The 18,563-nt window shown below is 38.9% G+C and overlaps 1 protein-coding gene across 2 annotated transcripts in view; it reads right to left on the bottom strand.

The window, feature by feature from the left end:
• Positions 1 to 11,290, bottom strand: part of IL33 (interleukin 33) — a 44,222-nt gene extending 32,932 nt beyond the window's left edge. For both annotated transcript variants that reach the window (XM_079791454.1, XM_079791458.1), the window contains exon 1: positions 11,262 to 11,290. The gene's annotated coding sequence lies outside the window, so the exon portion shown is untranslated. The remainder of the gene's footprint in view (positions 1 to 11,261) is intronic.
• Positions 11,291 to 18,563: the final 7,273 nt, after the last annotated feature.

Genomic DNA, 18,563 nt, shown 5'->3' with positions numbered 1-18,563 from the left:
CAAACCAGTATTATATGAAATGCTGAAGGGCATTCTTTAAGAAGAGAAAGAAGAAGAAAAAGGTAAAGATAAAAATTATGAACAACAAAGTGACAATAAATACATATCTATCAACAAGTGAATCTAAAAATTAAGTGAATAAAAAATCTGATGAACAGAATAAACTGGTGAATATAATAGAATCAGGGGCATAGAAAGGGAGTGGACTGACAATTCTTGGGGGGAAGTGGGTGTGGTGTGCGGGAAGAGATTGGACAAAAATCTTACACCTATGAATGAGGACAGTGGGGGGAGGTGGTGGTGGTAAGGATATGGGGTGGGGTAGGAACCGGGTGAAGGGGAGCTATGGGGGGAAAAAGAGGAACAACTGTAATAAACTGAACAATAAAGATTTATTAAAAAATAATAAAATAAAACACTAATTAACAGCAAAGAGAAACAAAAAGTGAAGAAAGTACAGGGAACAGTTTCAGTTAATCAGGAAAATTTTTGGTATTGTCCTTATGTCACATATATGGAATTTAATAGCCGTTTGAAAACATTCTTACACAATGCAGTGTGCCATCTCTGAGAACCAATAAAACTGCTCACTTTTTTGGATGGGTTAAGAGTTGTTGCTTTGATTTGTTTCCTTCTAGCTTATAAGAGAACATGCAGGTAGAGAAAGGTTTTAGAAGATGTGATTAAAACTGAGTCATAGCAAATAGTTCTGGCACAGCATTCTGCCACAGAAGAAGGTGGCAAAGGAACAAAGGGTGGGGGCAAAATCTCCACCTGGACAAAGGCTTTGCTGAGAGATAGACAAGGAAAAAGCATGTGTGTATATCTGAGTCATAGGTCATAAATCAGCACTCCACACTGGAGATAAAATCTAATCTATTTTAATTCATTTTACTGCTTTAGACATGGCTTGTTTTGATCTCTAAATGTTTACACCTGGATCCACAAAAGAAGACAAATTAAATTGCAAGGGTAGGCAATGCTGACATATCAAAATGTATCATCTCTGTTTATTCATGAAAAGATAGTAATTACATCTATGTGTGTGTGTGTATATATGTATGTATGTATGTATGAATGTATGTAAGTAAGAATTGTTTCTGGATTTCTCCTAATTCTCTGCAAATATAGGCCAACAAGTGTGAGGTCATCTGGAATTGACAACAATACAATCAAAACAGACTGTTTAGTTGAGGATCAGAACTTGCCCATTAATGTCAGCTTTTACTCTGAGAACAGTTTCCAGATTCCAAAACCTAAAGTGGTTTAATATATGCACAATTTCAAATCCTAACAAATACATGGTTCTTTGAGCATTACCTACCTTAAATTCTATCAAGTAATTTGTTGTTTGTTATAAGCATACCAATGGACGCAAGACACTGGGAGGGTGGTAAGGGCATGCTGTTCGTTTTTTAAGAGAAACAAGATTTTAAGACAGGTCTTTATTATTTTGAAGATAATCTTCAAGGTAGAGTGATATATGTAACTTTAAATTGGCTCATTTGTAAAGAAGAAGGTTGATTTGGGTATAATTTTCAACCACATAAAACATTGATAAGAAGAAATTTATTTCAGATATCACACATGTATGCTTAAAGTCAGTGAAAGTATACCCAATTTCCATTCCCAGTGCATAGGGATGCCACTAGATACTTCTGGAATTGAACCTGGGAACTAGTAGGTTTCATTTGAAGGCAGATTTGGAAAACGAAGGAATAACAGAGGAGTTTCTAAAAGAATGAGCCAGATGTTTATGGAAATGGGGAATGAAGGACTCCAATCTCTAAAATCTAGGATCAAGAAAAGGGAGCCCAAAGTACTAAATGATGTAGCAAAACTTTGTACTGGTGGAAGATTAATGTATCAGCTTTTAAAATAAAAACATTTAAAAAAAGTTTTCTCAAGGATAGGAATGAACTACTGGTTTGTAAATTGCTTGCTAGTTATACTATGAAACTAAAGATACGTTTCAAAAATGCACTTTGCTTTGTCTGAATTTTCTATTTTAAAGCTTCTGACACCCAACTAGATTATAACAACTATCTTTGTGCTAAAATTGAACAAAAAACTGTCAACCAATCAGAATTTAGTACTTTGATGTCACATGTAGAACCTCTAGAGCAGTGGTTCTCAACCTTTTTAATGCTGAGACCCTTTAATACAGTTCCTCATGTTGTGGTGACCCCCAACCATAAAATTATTTTCGTTGCTACTTCATAACTGTAAGTTTGCTACTGTTAATGAATCATAATGTAAATATCTGTGTTTTCCGATGGTCTTAGGCGACCCTGCTAGCGGTTCTCAACCTGTGGGTCTCGAAGGATGTCCGAAATGACATCTGGTCTAATTAGCATATTACCCTTTTATTATCATAGATAGTATAGTTTTTAAAAATGTGATTCCTGACTATTATTTTGAAATCCAAATGCAATATAATGGCATATTTTCTTCTCTACTTAATGTTGCCTTGCAACTGGGATGGGACACAACAGAGGAGTGCCTCAGCTCCAAAATTATAATCTCAGAAAAGATTTTTTTCTTCTAAAGTGTGTTTGCTATGTAACTCAAGTCTGGGGAATTAGTACTAGTTGTCCGAGTCTGACATAATATATTCCTAGGAAAGGTGAAATAAATGTATGCATTAAAGTTGAAGAGGACCACAATGCCCACCTATCAAAATGGCTAAAATGAGGAAGACAGAAAATACTAGGTGTTTGCAAGGATTCAGGACAACTGGAATTTGTGTACATGGCTGATGAGAGTATAAATTGCTACAACCACTTTAGAAAATAATTTGGTAGTATCCACTAAAGCTGAACATATGCATGCTTTTGGCCCAACAATTCTACCTCAAGGTGTATACCCAATAGAAAGGCATAAAAATGTCTCCAAAATACATATAAGGAAATGTTTATAGCATCTTATTCATATAACTCTAAGCTATAAACACAAATATCAATCTCCAGTATAACGAATACATTATGGCTCATTTATTTAGAGGAATTCAAAACAGCAATGAGAATAAACAAGCTACTTCTATGTGCAACAACACATATGAAACTCAGAAACCTAACGTTGAGTGAAAGAGGCCAGACACAAAAGGGTATATAATGTATGAATTCATTTATAAACAGTTCTGAAACCACACCAGCAAATTAAATATATGATATTAGAATGTATAACAAGGCTATTCTCAAGGTAGAGTAGCATGAAGAGGCTTCTGAAATTCTGTATTCTTCTATTTATACAATTACTTAGGTTTGTTTACTTTGTGACAAGTCCTTTAGTTGTGGAGTCATGATTTGTGCAATTTTCTATGTGTAATATTTATATGTTAATTAAATTGAACTTAAGTTAAAGGGAAGAGAGACTGTCAGTCGATTCTAAAATATATGGAGTTGAGCCCTAGCCAGTTTGCCTCAGTGGTTGGAGGGTCAGCCTGCGGATTGAAGGGTGGCACAGGTTCAATTTCAGTCAAAGGGAGGTGCCACAGTTGCAGGCTCTATCCCTGGCTCCTGTTGGGAGGCAACCAGTCGATGTGTCTCTCTCTCTCACACCGATGTTTTTCTCTCTCTGTCTCTCCCTCTACCTTCCATTCTCTCTAAAAAATAAATGGAAACAATATCTTCAGATGAGGATTAACTAACTAAATAACTAAATAAATAAAATGAAGTCCACAGTTTCAAGTGTGGTGGTCCAGGAGACTCATTGACAGAATTAAATAAGTACTCTATTTTGTGGTTAAAACAATTAAGGGAGAATCAACATCTGTGTTTAAGAAAGACTTGAACCCTCGCTCGTGTGGCTCATTTGGTTGAAGCATCACAGGTTTGATTCCATCAGGGTACATACGCAGGTTGCAGGTTTGATCCTCGGTCAGCATGTGTGTTTCTCTCTCTCTCTCTCTCTCCCTTCCTCTCTCTAAAAATCAATTTAAAAAAATGAATTGAGATTCTTGTTCAAGATGGAAAGGTAGGTAAATGAGGTACTCATATCCTCCCATGACCACATCAAAATTACAACCAAATTACAGAACAACCAACATTCAGAATCACCTGAAATCTAGCTGAACCAAAGTGCTCTAATTAAAGATATACAGAAGAAACTACAAAGGGTGGAGATGTGGAACAGGAGGGATATTTCAGCTGTGAAGTGGTGAGGGGGTTCCAGCCCCATATAAGGACCTTCAGCCCAGGGTTCCAGTGCCAGCAGCAGAAGTTGGATGAGCCATGAGATTTTTTTTTCACAATCAAAAGTATGATCACCACTCAGTAATCAACTGCATCTTCTTTATTCTATGAAACAACCACCACATAGTGCATTAGATAATATTGAATTTGATTTTTAGAAGATATTTAAAAATTAAGAGTATGGAAGTTTTCCACTCACAGATGGCCGTTGACCGGAGTGAACTAAGTCACAATCCACACTCTGGATACTTAATAAAAGATTAAACAAAGCTTACCTGTGATTGAACAGAAAATACAGCTCAGAGGTCTAGAAACTTGTCCACCATGGTATGACAAGCCTTTGTCATACTTCATGGACTGCTCCAGCTGATTTAATAATTTTTACATGGGATTCAGCCTTGGTAAGCTGGTAGCTGGGTTTGAGGTAAAAACTACTAAAATGGAAAAATTGTGCGAAACACAGTCTTCTATGTCTTATTTTTCTCCAAGATAAGACTTACTCATTTTCCTCTATGTCTTATTTTTCTCCAAGATAAGACTTACTCCTTTCCCCTCCTGATTATACCCAACAATCCAGAGCAAAAGAATGTAACTGATGTCTCTTCCTTTGCCAAGAAGAGGTCTTACATATTATAGGCATAAAAGCTGGTAGCTGGGTTTGAGGTAAAAAACTACTAAAATGGAAAAATTGTGCTAAACACAGTCTTCTATGTCTTATTTTTCTCCAAGATAAGACTTACTCATTTCCCCCCCTGATTATACCCAATAATTCAGAGCAAAAGAATGTAACTGAAGTCTCTTCCTTTGCCAAGAAGAGGTCTTACCTATTATAGGCATAAAAGTTATCTGGAACTAACAATGAACCACAACCCTAGAGGTTATAGTAGTCACTGAATGATTCTGCCTAGATAGAAGGGAGAGTCTTTGAGTCTAAACCCAGATACTCTTTTAGGAGCATTTGCCACAAACAATCAGGAAAAAAACAATTGGATGGTACTTAAAAAATGGGCTTCTATCTAATTTTTATACTATAATGAATTAAAAGATATAAGGATTTATAAACAATATCTCCCCCCTACACACACTGGCACTCACAATGCAAATGACTTTAATGTTTCTAATGCTGAGTCTAATTTCATAGACTTCATAGTACCGAGGAGAAATCTTTCCACATGACATAATAAAGGTTAATAATAATTGGATAGCCAGATGTAAGCATTACACGCCATGTCTTAGGCATGGAACCCTCCAAAATTTCTTAGTAAAACAGCTTATGCTCCTTTGAGTTAATGACATCTACTTTATTCTAACAACCACCACATAGTGACAATTACAATATGGTTTAACAAACCATTTAGCTCTTGAGTAAGTCAGGGAATGAAAAATATTCACCCTTTTTGATAAAATAATGCTACATATATATTCAGGTAATATGGATCTTATACAAGTCACTAGAGGCCCAGTGCATGAAATTCATGCACGATTAGGGTCCCTAGGCCTGTCCGGTGATCAGGGCCAATCAGGGCCTTCCAGGTGCTGGCTAAGGCCTCCCTTTATTCCACGCCGTCCCCTGGTGGTCAGCGCATGTCATAGTGGAACTCCTGGTCTCCCAGTCGAACTCCCAGGGGGGCAATTTGCATATTAGGCTTTTATATCTATACTAGTGACCCGGTGCATGAAATTCATGCACATTAAAAGGGGATTAATTAGAGGAAATCATTTAATATTGCTATTTGCCCTTTATAATAGAAGTGTCAGAGATGAAAGAAAATTAGTAAAATGTATATGAAAACCTTCCTCCTGTCAGAGTCTGGGGCACACCACGGGACCCAGAGTCAAGTCTCCACCCACCCACATGCACCTCAAAATTGCATGAGACCCAGATCCGGCCAGTCTCCCCTCCCCCCACATTGGGCTAGATCCAGACCCAGCCAGTCCCACCCTTGTCAAGCCCTGCCAGGCAGGGGGCATAGCCTCAGGTCCCCTGGCCTGGTGCCAGGACGGGAGGCAGGGCCTGAGGTCCCCCAGCCCAGACCGGGGCGGAGGGTGTGCCTTGAGGTTCTCCATCAAGCCCTGCCAGGTGGGAGACATGGCCTGAGATCCCCTGTAAAGCCCCACTGGGTGGGGGGCATGGCCTCAGGTCCCCTGTCAAACCCCACCAGGTGGGAGGGCACAGCCTCAGGTCCCCCGGCCCAGCACTGGGAGGGGAGCACAGCCTCAGGTCCCCCGTCAAGCCTCACTGGGCAGGGGCGCGGCCTGAGGTCTCCTAGCACAGCACCAGGATGGGAAGTGCACCTTGAGGTCCCCCATCAAGCCCAACTGGGCAGGGGGCATGGCCTCAGGTCCCCTGGCCAGGCACTGGGGCGGGGGGTGCATCCTGAGGTCCCCTGTCAAGCCCCACCTGGTAGGGGGCACGGCCTGAGGTCCCCTCGCCTGGCACTGGGGCAGGGGGGAGCAGCCTGAGGTCCTCTAGCCCAGCACCAGGATGGGAAGCACACCTTGAGGTCCCCCGTCAAGCCCTGCTGGTGGGGGGTGTGGCCTGAGATCCCCTGTCAAGCCCCACAGGAAAAGGAGAGGGCATAGCCTTAGGTCCCTGCTGATTGCTCGTTAAGGCTCCTTATGGGAACTTGGCCTCAGTTGTGGGTGCAGCCATCTTTGTGACAGAATGATGGTCAATTAGCATATTCCCTCTTTATTAGATAGGATAGATCCGTGGTCGGCAAACTGTGGCTCACGAGCCACATGCGGCTCTTTGGCCCCTTGAGTGTGGCTCTTCCACAAAATACCACGGCCTGGGCGAGTCTATTTTGAAGAAGTGGCGTTAGAATAAGGTGACCAGACGTCCCGCTTTTGGCGGGACAGTCCCGATTTTTAACAATTTGTCCCGCATCCCGTGGTGTTTTAAAAAAGTCCCGATTTTTGGAAAGAGCGGGAGAACGGGAAGGGAATATGCGGTTTTCGGCGGCCATATGGCTATTTAGCCAGGATATGAGTTTTATATTATTTTTGTTAATTTTATAATGTTAAACTTTAATAATAACAAATAATTGTTGAGAAGTGATTATCGAGAACTGCTTATCAAAGTTCGCATTGTTGATCAGTTGTTAGAATTCGACCACCATTGTTTGGACATAATGAACAATGGCATTTTTTGGGATTGGCAACGACAAAAACATTTTGTAACTGTCTCTCAGACAATATACATTGTACTGCGTGCTAGTAAGCTAGTTAAACAAGTGATGTCATTACAAATCAGCTATTCAGATAATTTAGGTAAGTAATTTATTTATTTCATAACTACATAAATTTTCTTGAATTTAGCAGACAGTACTCGTATTATTTATATTTTATAGTGGCGGCAAAAAGTCTAGCGCCAGCCTTGAAAGTGACACTTATGACTAACGTTACGGCAAATTCAGAGGAAAAATAATACAAGTTAGTATTGTTATTATTTAGAAAGAAATATAGGATTAAAATAATTTTTAAAATATAGTTACTTTATAACAATCAAATTAATTTAATTTATAAAGTAACAATAAAATATGTTCATGTAATTATGTACCTACTTACTGTGTTTTTAAGCAATATGTATATAATAATTTATAATATAATTTTAAATTATTTTTTTTAGATTTTTAACATAATGAGTAAGAAAAGAGGATGCAAATTCAACGATAATCTAGGAAGTAAATTTCCTTTTATTAAAAAAAACAAAAGCGATTACAATATAGACCAAATTTTTAATCAAGCACCCCCCCACCCCCCCCCCCACCCCCGGGCCGAAACTGATTTGGCTCAGTGGATAGAGTGTCGGCCTGCGGACTCAAGGGTCCCAGGTTCGATTCCGGTCAAGGGCATGTACCTTGGTTGCGGGCACATCCCCAGTGAGGGGTGTGCAAGAGGCAGCTGATCGATGTTTCTCTCTCATCGATGTTTCTAACTCTCTATCCCTCTCTCTTCCTCTCTGTAAAAAAATCAATAAAATATATTTAAAAAAAAAAAGACACCCCTCCCCCCCGCCCCCGGTCAATGGTGTCCCGCTTTACCAATGTTAAAATCTGGTCACCTTACATTAGAAGAAGTTTAAGTTTAAAAAATTTGGCTCTCAAAAGAAATTTCAATCGTTGTACTATTGATATTTGGCTCGGTTGACTAATGAGTTTGCTGACCACTGGGATAGATAATACATTTTTTAAAAAGAGGAAGCTGAAGCCCAGCCAGCGTGGCTCAGTGGTTGAGTGTTGTTGACCTATGAACCAGGAGGTCACAGTTTGATTCCCAGTCAGGGCATATGCCTGAGTTGTGAGCTCAATCCCCAGTGTGGGACATGCTGGAGGCAGCCGATCAATCGATGATTCTCTCTCATCATTGATGTTTCTATCTCTCTCTCCCTCTCCTTTCCACTCTGAAATAAATAAGAAAAAAAGAGGAAGCTGAAGATAGTCACCAAATTATATTAGAATGAATGTTGGCATCTATGTCTGTGACTGAAACTTTTAAAAAGATTAGAAAGAAATCTTACTCAAGGAAACTTAATACTACTACTACCACTAATATACTGCTATGAACCAATCATGTTGACTACTGATGAAGTATTGTTTAAAAAGGAGTGTTAAAGAATGTGGACAAGTAATACATAAAAATGTATACATGATAATGGAAAAAAAAAACCTCAGGAGGGAAAACTTTAGAACTAATAAATTCAAGTTAGAGAAAAATTTATGTTTGGATGTAATAAGCCCACAAATGAAAGAACAAAGGGGTGTGGACAAAAAAAAAAAAAAAAGGAGAACTATAATAAATGGAACCAAAAATAACTTCACAGGGTGATGTGATTATAAATTCCTCACTGAGCAGGTCATGGTGGGTAGTCTCATCTCAGGCCTATAATGTCTTTAGTGAAAGGTTTTTAAATAGTCCTGTCCATTGTTCTTGTGCATCTAGGTTAACACACCCTTGAAATGCCAGAAGTAATACCCCGCTCAAGGTGTAACTACTCTCAGGAGAGCACATAATCTTGTTAACTATCCTGTAATTCAATCTCCACCTGCTTTCTTCCACCTTCATGTAATCTTCCTTATGTTCCTTCCTTCATTCCACAGTTATAAAGGAAATTGCAAAACTCATTCTTTGGAGTATTTGAGATCTTGCTTCCTGGCATTGTTGTCATTTTGGCTCAAATAAATTCTTATAAAAATTATTTTCAGTGGTCAGGGCACATACAAGAATCAACCAATGAATGCATAAATAAGTGGAAAAACAAATCTCTCACTCACTCTTCCTGTCTCTCTCTCTCTCTCTCAAATAAAAAAAACACTATTTACAGGTTTGGGCATTCATATATAGATGGGAAATGGCATATAATCTCCTCTTTATAAAGAAAATAGAACTGCTTAAATCGCATTTCTTAAATAACTGCCATTGATAGAGCCAACAGGCTAAGATGTTTGAGTAGTTTAGAGCTGAACCCAGCAGACATGAACAACAATGAAGTTCTGTCAAATATTTAGAAAATATTTAGCCTGGCCAGAGTGGCTCAGTTGGTTGAGCATCATCTGGTGCACTGAAAGGTTGCAGGTTCACTTTCCGGTCAGGGTACATACCTGGGTTGCAGGTTTATTCCCTGGTCAGGGCACATGGGGACGGCAACCAATCACGTTTCTCTCTCTCTCTCTCTCTCTCTCTCTCTCTCTCTCTCAGCATGTCCTTGGGTGAGGATAAAAAAAAAAATTTGAATCTTTGGCTAGGAAATCCAAGAGTCATAATGAGCAAAACCTTTGTACAAAATGTCTCAGATGCACTGGGAAAAAATGGGACGATCATACAATCTATAAAGTGAAGGGGAGTTAGATGTAGACTAGTGTGCTGATTAAAAGTGAAGCACCTAGCCAGTTTTGTGGGTGGACTCCTCTTGGTTCAGGCAATACCAATGGAATGGCAAATGAAAGTTACATACAAGAATGGTGGCTGGCCGAAACCGGTTTGGCTCAGTGGATAGAGCGTCGGCCTGCGGACTGAAGGGTCCCGGGTTCGATTCCGGTCAAGGGCATGTACCTTGGTTGCGGGCACATCCCCAGTGAGGGGTGTGCAAGAGGCAGCTGATCGATGTTTCTCTCTCATCGATGTTTCTAACTCTCTATCCCTCTCTCTCTTCCTCTCTATAAAAAATCAATAAAATATATTAAAAAAAAAAAAAGAATGGTGGCTGGCAGGGCATTCTTTCTTTCACATGGCTATGAATGTAATCCTAAAGAAAATACGTGTCAGGTTTTAATGTCACCTCACTAATATATTTTATGTTTGATAATGATGGAAACTTTGAATAGACATTTAATAAATGGAAAAGACAATATTTCTGTCACAGAGGTACTGTAAGGAGCAAATGGGGTAATGTGGGAAACATATCTTACATTTAGTTCATGTTCAGTAATTAACAACAGTTTCCTTTAAGTGACTGCTTCTGACTTGCTTTACCTTCATTATTAAAATAGTCTAGAGGCATATATTCATGCATGGAAAGATAAGGCAGAAAAATAGACAAGGAGAAAAAAAATGCCATGAAATGGACAGAAAGAAATAAAGAAAGTAAAACAAACTTTAAAGGAAAATTTAAGTGAAGGAAAGTAGCAAAACTAACGAGCTTTTGAATTTACCCTGTTCGGATGTCAATTCCTTTTCTTTTTTCTTTTTTTCACAAATGGTTTGTTTTTTAACAGATGATTTTGAGGAGATGGCACCTAAACAATTGTAAGTTTGTCTTGGATAAGCATTAGGAGAATCACTAACTTCCTTTGTGAAATTTTGTGGTGAGGGAAGGGAACATTTACTATAAAGTCTATTACAATCTATTTTAGCAATTAGTTGATTTTCCAAATCACCCAAAGGAAATCAAAGCGGTATTATAAGTTGGTAGCAACTGTCATAATCAATTTATACTGCTATTTGCAATAATAATAGCAAGTTAGCCTCATTTATTCTATATAAATATAAAACAGTTCTTCATGGTTTCCAAGCTCTTAGTTTGCAAAATGTGACAAAAATCTATCAAAATAGTGGTTTCATTCTTACCTTGTGATCTTGTTTTGAATTCTCCCTGAAAAGCTGCAGCTCTGTGCTCAGAGAACTTGCAGACTCTATTTATTACCCAACACTTGGTAGAGAACCAAACTGCCGCAGAGGGGAAATCTGAGTGGGTGAGATTTTAGGTCTTGAATTACATGTAAAAAGCCAATAGAAGGATCAATCCTGTCAACATCTAAGAGTCACTGCTTTCTCCCCATATTCATCTTAAAATTAATACAGCAATTACAGATTTTATGTTCTGCATTTTTGTTTTGTTTGGTTGTGTGTGTGTGTGTTTTTACTTACAACTCACATCAGAATATTTCACATGCAACCCTCATCCCATGTCCAGCTCACAATCTTCCTCTGCCCCTACAAAATTCAACTTGGCTCCCTTTAGAGTTCAACTTCACAACTTCACCTTCAGTGCTATTATTTTGAAACTCTTGGCCATTTATATTTGCACTTTTGGCAATTGGCTTCTTCACATGCAACCTTCACTAAGTGATCAGCTTATTCTTCTAAACTCCTTGATGCAGAGTCACACTCACTTGCATATCAGTAATATGCTGCTCATCTGCAAATAGAAGTTCTTAGATACTCCATGCATCTTAACATGCCTGACCTGCCTCTCTGCTCCCCATTTCCATTTATCCCCAAAATCTCACAGAATATACTGCTTCTTCTTGCAAAAGCAAATACTGAACTATAGATCCCAGCTCTTCTTACCTCATGAGAAATTTTGCTGTTACATGTCCCCTCTCCCTCTCTTTTGGCATCTGTAATATAACAACAGCAGGAAACAAAGGGTTGAGAGATACTTTTTAAAAATTTGGGCTGTTTCTGCATTCTAAGATCACACATCAGAAGAAAGACTGCTGTTGTACTTAGAAGGACATTGTGCTGGGGCTGTTTGTTAAATACGTGCAGGCTTAGCAAGCCCCACAACCATCCTACCCACAAGTTTAGAAGGGTGAACTTGAAACAAAGGGGCAGAAAAAATGTTCTGTAAAATTAAATAACAGGAATCTTTTAGTTTTACTCTTGGCATACTGAAAAAATAGAACTTTAGGATTCAGAAATCCAGGGGAAAGTGGAGATGAGATAGCAATAGGTAGCTGGTCAGGAATTGGGAAACTTATTACTGTGATAGACTTCCTTTGGCAAAAACAACCAAGGAAATGAGGAACACAGAAGGTCTTACCTATTTTAAAGGAATTTACTGTTCTGTGTAGTAAATTCCTTCTGAGCAATTATCTGCTACAAGCCATAGTGTTGTGTTTGTCAGGAATGAAGGAAGAGGGCTGTGTCCACTCTTGGGATAAAGCAGTGAAGACAGAAGGCAAACAGGAAGTCAAGATGACCAGTGCTAATAGGAAATTGAACTGTGTGAGGTAAATGGGAGGGAGAGGTTCTAAGTACAACCAAGGGAATGTCAGCATACTCTATTTTGGGAATTCTTACAAATACTGAGGTTACAAGGGATAGTGTGACTTTTTCATGTATGCTGAACTCTACATTATTATAAAATACTAGAGGCCTGGTGCACAGATTCGTGCACAATGGAAGCAAATTAATTAGAAGGTGGCCGGTGGGTGGGACTGGGTGAGATGGGCTGGACACAACCTGGAGCCAACCTCTTGTGGTCCCTCCCTGGCTGGCTGCACCTGGGGCGCGCTGGGGCTCAAAGAGCGTCTGCGAAGTGAGTGGGGTCCCTCTTGCAGGTGGGGTCCCTCAGCCTGGCCTGTGGGGATCAGCTGAAACCGGATCTCCGACATCCCCTGAGAGGTCCCAGACTGCAAGAGGGCACTCTGCAAAGTTGTGGTCACTCAGCAGCTTCTGCATTGAGCGTCTGCCCCCTGGTGGTCAGTGCGCATCATACCTACTGGCCAGTCGGCTGGTTGCTTAGCCTTTTATATATGTAGATCCCTCTTTATTTACTTAAGAAGTGTCTCTTATAATCAGTATATGGTTGTTGTTGTTTTAAAAATCACAGTTTGAGTACCATGTATCCTTGAACTGGAAAAGCCTATTTACATTTATTGTAATTATGGAGCTATTTGGATTTATTTCTACTATCTTGCTCCTCCCTTTTCTGTTTTGGCCCCCTGGTTTATACCTCATTTTCTTCCTTTTTTTTTTCATCTTTTGGATTAATCAGTTTTAAAAACTATGAAATCTTCCCCTGATAGTCATGCACTATAATCACTGTCTCCTCAGTAGAGTAACACTGGAAAACAAACTTTAACCCTGCTTTTAAGAGGCTTTATGATTTTATTTTTTGAATCTGCCTCATGCAGCTGTATAATTTGTCAAATGTTTTAAGGAGAAAACTCTTTGTATGCTAGGCTCAATCTCCAGCTCTCCCTTTCCACTGAATGCTTGGCCCATTAAGCCTCCAGTTTTGTCTATCCAGCCCCATACAACAACCAGGCTTCTTCATAGACAAAATTTAGATCCCCTGCCTCGTGCTGCACACACACAGAATTAGCAAATGCCTCTGGAGAAGAAGCAGCTGTCACTGCCAGTTCCTCTTCCCTTGGAATCTTGGTTTCTTGCCCTCAGTGTTTTAGCAGATTTCTCCTGCCTGTAATTCTTTTTTCTTTTGGCATTTTATCTGCTCATTCTGCTTCTTCTCAAGTTAAAACATTGGACTGTCACAAACTTCGCTATTTCATCAGAAGTGAAAGTCCCTAGCAATTTGAGTTAAATACAAATGAAAGCATGGCTCCAGAAGCCAGGACAACATGACATTTGGGCTTGATTCAAGTGATCATGGAATTTATTATCCAAACCATAAAACTTTTGTAATGAAGAATGTTATCAATAATTAGGTCCCCCCCCCCCCCAAGTGGATGAACACTGAGATATGGTCACTTTAGTCATGTTTTATGATTTTTATATAGTTCTTTCTCTACTACTGGTTCCTTCTCAAATACTAAATTTGCCCTACCAACTGCCTCCTTTTAGAGTAGATTAAAGGTATACAGGTGATATTTGAAAGTTTGCTGAACCACGGATACATCTGGTGATGTTATTTTGTTCAGAAAGAAAAAAAGCTTAACACAGAGTTTGCTACCAACAGGCTTTAAAACATGAAATTATAAAGGACACATTTCAAACAGAGAAATATGACCCTAGGTGGTAAGTCTGAGATTCAAGGTGGAATTGAAGAGCAAAGAGTATGATAAATATGCAGGTAATGCTATAACTGTAAATAATGCTAATAATATTTTGTAATATTAAGAAAAACAAGCTAAAACTAAATACATGATGAAAGTAGCCCATACATCTGGAGAGGTGATGATAAGAATGAGCGTTCCCAAAGATTATGTGTTGGTCAGGAAGGGAATAAAAATATTACTGAATTTTAGGCTCTGATGCATTAAACATGCCTATTACATCTTCTAGAAGAATTTTTTCAAAATAATAAAGATTGAGCACATAACTAATTTACAAGCTATTGAAAGGAAAAAATACAATGAGGAAAAAATAATCTATAAAATAGAAATCAAGGAATGAGAGAGAATAAAACATAGGAAAGGCAAAACAAGAGAAATACAAAATATGATTGATTTAACCCAATATATCTTTAATTTCATTACACGAATTAAATGCTCTGATCTAAGAACTTATATTAGACTGGCAAAGAAAAGGCCCATCTATATCCTGTTTTTAAGAGACATATATAAATCTATAAGTTAAAAGACAAAAAAATATATGCTGGAAAATCCTAATCATTAGAAAGCTGATATTGCTCCATTCATGTTATGTTTTAAGATTAAGGAACATTAAAGATAAAGAAGTTTACTGAATAATGACAAAACATTCAATTCACTGGGAAGAAATATATCTAAATTAACAAACACCGTATTAACACAGTCCAAAGTGTATAAAACAAAAATGAACAGAATTACAGGGGGAAATACACATATCTATTATTCTAATGAGAAGTAAAATACATATATGTTAACAATTATTGTTAAGCAGAGAAAACATTAGTAAGAATATAGAAATTTTGGATGATACCAAAATTGCATCATATGGATATATAAATTATACTTCATCTACTTACATACTCTTTAAGCACCCAAAGAACATTCATAAAATTAAACATATTCTTGTTCATAAAGTGAGTTGTAAAACTATTTCAATTTATGTCACTGAGTATATCAGAGTAGGGAATCCCTCCACAAAGGCAACTAATAAGCTGGTAAAAACTGTTGGAATAAATGTCTCATAACCCTGCATTCTAGTGAAGACTTACAACCACAGAAAGCTTAGTAAAGAAAGAAGCTGATGCATTGCAGTGGGATAGTGCTGTGCTATTTTAAATTGCCACCTTGCCATCCCTTATCTCCTAAATTAATTGCAGCCATGCAGATGGCAGCCTACACACCTGATGCAGGTGCTAGTGCCAGAGGGAGCAAGATGAACGTTATACTCAGAAAACTGTGGTTGTGTGTTTTTTACCTGTCTGGGGGTACCTGAAAGGACTGGAGCAAAGGCTTGCCTTTGTTTTATCTGATTGGAAGTGTTCCCAGGGCTGGAGTGGCTTCCCAGGCAGTGTTTGCCGAAAGCATTTAGAGGCAAAAGTATTTGCTGCAGCAGTCTGGGGCAAGAGATAAAACAATCAGAATAAGCAACAACCAAAAAAAAAAAATTTTTTTTTTAAATCCTAGGAAGGAAGAAGTTGAGAAAGGAGATACGTGGGAGAGTAAGGACTTTTGTTCCCATGTATACTGGGGAATCCAAAAACTATACTCATACCTAAGGCTGGACACATGTTCAGAGCAGGCCTGAGAGTACCTTACACTTTCACCTCTGGCTGACCCTCAGGCTCCATACTAACATGAAGTTAAGGCTATTGTATAGTTAAAAAATATGTAGCTAAGCTTTGAAGGCATGCCCAATACAGAACCACTCTGCAGAAATTGGGACAGTAATTTTTTTTTTAAATGCTCACCCAAGAACATGCCTTTATTGATTTTTAGAGAGAGAGGAAGAAAGAGGGAGAGGGAGAGAGAAACATTGTTGTGAGAATGAAACATTGGTTGTCTCCCAAACTCGCCCAAACCAGGGATTGAACCTGAAACCTAGGTATGTGCCCCAACCCAGAATTGAACCCATGACCTTTCGGTGTATGGGACAATGCTCCAACCAACTGAACCACACCAATCAGGGTGGGACAGTAATTTTTTTATTTTTATTTTCTAATTTTGGCTGTAGTTGTTTAAGGAAATCATTATTTAATGGGTATGAAGCTTTTGTTTGGCATGATGAAAAAGTTCTGAATATGCCCTGGCTGGTGTTGTCCAGTGGTTAGAGTGTTGGCCTGTGCACTGAAGGGTTGCAGGTTCCATTCCAGTCAAGGGAACATATCTGGGATGCAGATTTGATTCCCGACCCTGATCAGGGTGAGTGTGGAAGGCAACCAATTGATGTGTCCCTCTCATATGTATATTTTTCTCTTTCACTCTCTTCTCCCTCTCCCCCTCTCCCCTCCTTTCCATTATGAAAATCAATGGAAAAAATATCCTCTGGTGAGAATTTTAAAAAATAAAAATAATTTAAAAAATAAAAACAACTTTCTTTAGATCCAAAGACACAAATAAGTTGAAAGTGAAAGGATGATAAAAAGTATTCCAAGCAAATAGTAACCAAAAGAGATTTGGTGTGGCTGTGCTAAAATCAGACAGATAGACTTTAAGGCAAAAATTGTAACAAGAGAGTAAGAATCTATACTAATAAAAGTGTAATATGCTAATTAGACCAAACAACTTCCAGACGACTTTCTGGATGTCCTTTTGGACAAAGCCATGGTGGCGGGGCCGAGGCAGGGGTTGTTAGGGGTGATCAGGCCGGCAGGGAAGAGCGGTTAGGGGGATCAGGCCAGCAGGGGAGAGCAGTTAGGGAGATTAGGCCGGCAGTCAGGTGAGCAGTTAGGAGCCAGCAGTCCCAGATTGCGACAGGGATGTCCAACTGCTGGTTTAGGCTCGATCCCCTAAACCGGCAGTCGGACATCCTCCAAGGGGTCCCTGATTAGAGAGGGTGCAGGCTGGGCTGAGGGAACCCCCAACCCATACACGAATTTTGTGCACCGGGCCACTAGTCTATATATATAAAAGCCTAAAGGACCATTACAACCGGTTGATGGCTCGACTGGTTGCTATGATGCGCACTGACCACTAGGAGGCAGACGCTCAACACAGGAGCTACCCCCTGGTGATCAGTGCGCTCCCACAGCGGGAGCGCCGCTTAGCCAGAAGCCAGGCTCACAGTTGACATGCACAGCTGTGGCATGGTGCCAGGCCCCAGCTTGGGCTCCTCCCCGGCCTCCTGCCACTTTGGCATTGCTACATCTCTCGGGGGATGTCAGACTGCCGGATCAGTCCAAAACCAGCAGTCTGACATCCCCCAAGGGGTCCTAGATTGCAAGAGGGTGCAGGCCAGGCTGAGGAACCCCACCGGTGCACAAATCCGTGCACCGGGCCTCTAGTATTATATATTGATTAAAGGGTCAATTCGTCGAGAAAATTAACAATTATAAATAAATACACCAAATAACAGAGCCCAAAAGTATGTGAAGCAAAAACTGACAGAATTAAAGGGAAAAGCAGACAATTCAAAAGTAATAAAGATTTCAGCACCCACTTTCAATAATAAGTAAAACAACAAGTCAGTTTGAGAAGGAAATATAGAGCTTAAATAACACCATAGAGCAAATAGAGTTAACAGACATCTTTAGAACACTTCACCCAACAACAGCAGAATACATACTTTTTTCTCAAGTGTACATGGAACATTCTCCAGGAGAATGTTAGGCCACAAAACAAATCTTAATTAATTTAAAAAGATTAAAATTACCCCAAGTTTCTTCTCTAAGCATGATGTAATAAAACTAGGAATTAATTAACAGAAGGAAAATGGAAAAATTTACAAATATGAGGAAATTAACACAACTAATATTAAAAAAAGAAATTATAAGTGAAATTAGAAAATAATTTGAAATGAATGAAAATAAAAGTGTAACAAGACAAAAATTATGGAATACATTTTGTAAATGCCTATGCAAGAAAAGAAGACCCCAAACCAATAATTTAACTTTAAACCTTAAAAAACTAGAAAAAGAAGAGCAACCTCAATCTAAAACTAGTAGAAGAAAGGAAATAATGAAGATAAGAACTGAGATCCATAAAATAGAGAAGAAAACAAGATAGAGAATCATTGGAACCAAAAGTTGATTATTTGTAAAAATCAACAAACGTGATAAAACTGTAGCTTGACTGGCCAAGGAAAAAAAAAGAA

The sequence above is a fragment of the Cnephaeus nilssonii genome (assembly GCF_951640355.1).
Source record: "Cnephaeus nilssonii genome assembly, chromosome: 14".
In the NCBI taxonomy this organism is placed as follows: Eukaryota; Metazoa; Chordata; class Mammalia; order Chiroptera; family Vespertilionidae; genus Cnephaeus; species Cnephaeus nilssonii.
This window is presented reverse-complemented; position numbering and strand designations above follow the sequence as displayed.